The sequence below is a fragment of the Aedes albopictus genome, chromosome 1, assembly GCF_035046485.1.
Source record: "Aedes albopictus strain Foshan chromosome 1, AalbF5, whole genome shotgun sequence".
NCBI lineage: Eukaryota > Metazoa > Arthropoda > Insecta > Diptera > Culicidae > Aedes > Aedes albopictus.
Genome location: NC_085136.1, coordinates 337,103,570 through 337,106,807, shown reverse-complemented (window position 1 = coordinate 337,106,807; position 3,238 = coordinate 337,103,570).

The following is a 3,238-nucleotide window of genomic DNA, read 5'->3' as shown; positions in this document are numbered from 1 at the left end:
AGTCTTCCGGATGAAGAAGCGCCAGCAGGAAGAACGAGATCGCGAAGCGATGGAAGAGCTGTACCGCGCTAAGGACACACGAAAGTTCTACGAGAAACTGAACCGCTCGCGCAGAGGCTTTGTGCCACAAGCCGACATGTGCCGAGATAATCACGGGAATATTCTTACGAGCGAGCGTGAGGTGGTCGAGAGGTGGCGGCAGCATTACGATGAGCACCTCAATGGCGACGTTGCAAGTACCGAAGGTGGCGTGGTAACCGATCTAGGAGTATGTGCACAGGACGAAAGACTTCCAGCCCCTGACCTTCAAGAGATTGAGGAGGAGGTTGGCCGGTTGAAAAACAACAAAGCCGCTGGAGCAGATCAACTACCAAGCGAGCTTCTAAAATACGGTGGAGAAGCACTGATGAGAGCACTACACTGGGTCATTACCAAGATTTGGGAGGAGGAAGTATTACCGGAGGAATGGATGGAAGGTATCGTGTGTCCCATCTACAAAAAGGGCGACAAGTTGGATTGCGGGAACTACCGCGCGATCACACTACTGAGCGCTGCCTACAAAATACTCTCTCAAATTTTATGCCGCCGTCTATCACCGATTGCAAGAGAGTTCGTGGGGCAATATCAGGCTGGATTTATAGGTGAACGCGCTACAACGGACCAGATGTTCGCCATCCGCCAGGTGTTGCAGAAATGCCGCGAATACAACGTGCCCACACATCACTTGTTCATCGATTTCAAATCGGCGTATGATACAATCGATCGAGAACAGCTATGGCAGGTTATGCACGAATACGGATTCCCGGATAAACTGATACGGTTGATCAAGGCGACGATGGATCGAGTGATGTGCGTAGTTCGAGTATCAGGGACACTCTCGAGTCCCTTCGAATCTCGCAGAGGGTTACGGCAAGGTGATGGTCTTTCGTGCTTGCTGTTCAACATTGCTTTGGAGGGTGTAATAAGAAGAGCGGGGATAAACACGAGTGGGACGATTTTCACGAAGTCCGTTCAGCTGCTTGGTTTCGCCGATGATATTGATATTATTGCTCGTAAATTTGAGACGATGGTGGAAACGTACATCCGACTAAAGAGTGAAGCCAGGCGAATCGGATTAGTCATTAATGTGTCGAAGACAAAGTACATGATGGCAAAGGGCTCTAGGGAGGAATCACCGCGCCCGCCACCCCGAATTCATATCGACGGTGATGAAATCGAGGCGGTTGAAGAATTCGTGTACTTGGGCTCACTGGTGACCGCCGACAACGACACCAGCAGAGAAATTCAGAGGCGCATTGTGGCAGGAAATCGTTCGTACTTTGGACTCCGCAGAACTCTACGATCGAATAAAGTTCGCCGTAACACGAAGTTAACCATCTACAAAACGCTGATTAGACCGGTCGTCCTCTATGGGCACGAAACATGGACCCTACGTGCAGAGGACCAACGCGCCCTTGGAGTTTTCGAACGGAAGGTGTTGCGTACCATCTACGGCGGAGTGCAGATGGAAGACGGGACTTGGAGAAGGCGAATGAACCACGAGCTACATCAGCTGCTGGGAGAACCAACCATCGTCCATACCGCGAAAATCGGGAGGCTACGGTGGGCGGGTCACGTCATCAGGATGTCGGATACCAACCCGACTAAAATGGTTCTCGAGAGTCATCCGACTGGTACAAGAAGACGTGGAGCGCAGCGAGCTAGGTGGATCGACCAAGTGGAGGACGATCTGCGGACCCTACGCAGAGTGCGGAACTGGCGACAAACAGCCATGGACCGAGTGGAGTGGAGGCGGCTACTATGTACAGCAGAGGCCACCCCGGCCTTAGCCTGACCGGTAAGGTAAGTAACCAAGAGAAATTCCCAATAAAAATTTCTTAGGGAATTATAAAGAAACTCCTGGAGGATTTTCCGAAACTCCTAGAGGTGTTCTTCTAATGGCATACCCAAGAATCTCTTGGAGAATTTTTGAGGAACTCGAGGAGAAATTCCCGAGGAACTCTAAAAAACTCCTGGAAAAAAATCTGATGAACTTCAGAAGGAATTCCCGAGGAACTCCTAGAAGAATTCCGAGTAATACATGGCACAATTTTCCAATAAATTTTCTAGAAACTCTTATGGGAATTCTAGAGGATCTCACAGAAGAATTCTCAAGGAATTCCTGAGGAACTCCTGAAAAAAATGTTGGTAAACTCTTGGAGGAATTTCCGAGGAACTTTCGGAGGAAATTCCGAGGAATTCATGTAGAATTTCCCGAGGAACTCATGAAGAGTTTTCGAGGTTCTGAAGTAATTTCCGAGGAACTCTCGGAGAAATCACGTTGGAACTCCAGAATGAATTCCTGAGTAACTCCTAGCGGAATTCGTGAGGAATTTCTGGTGGAATTCCTGAGGAACTTCTGGGAGAATTTCCGAGGAACGGAATTCCCGAGGAACTCCTTGGAGGAATGCTCGAGGAACTTCTGGAAGAATTCCCGAGGAATTCTTGGAGAAATTCCCTTGGAACTCCAGAATAAACTCCCGAGGAACTCCTGGAAGAAATCCTAGATGAATTCCCGAGACGCTCCTGGTGGAATTCCTGAGAAACTTCTGGGAGAATTTCCGAGGAACTCTTGGAGGATTAACTGTGGAACTCTTAAAGGAATTCCCGAGAAACTTGTAGAGGAATTTCCAAGGAATTCCCGAGGAACTCCTTGAAAAAAATCTCGAGGTATTCTTAAGGGTACATACTTATTCTCTAGAAACTACTGGAGGAATTCCCGAGGAACGCCTGGAAGAATTTTTGAGGATCTGGCGAGGAACGCCTGGAGGAATTTCCATGGGAATTTCCGAGGAGCTCCTGAAACTCCTAAAGGAATTCTCGAGGAAATTCTGAAGGAATTCCCGAGAAACTCCCGGAGAAATTCCCTTGGATCTTATGGATGAATTCCCGAGGAACTACTGCAGGAATTTTCGAGAAAGGATTTCTCGAGGAAATTATGGAAGAATTCCCGAACAATGGGGCACGTTCGGTGTAGTACTAGATTTGTAGTAATGAGCTGAATTTTAGTATGGTGAGAAGGTCATTTCTCTGTTTCTGCCATGAAATGGTGCAAAAAGCGTAGGTATTATGATTCCTTGCCTAATTTGATGCTGTTTGAGCAAAACTTTGGAAACTATGTTGTTTATGTTGCAAGAAATGGAGAAAACAACAACACTGCTGCCCAAAGTTTTGCTCAAACAGCTTCAAATTAGGCAAG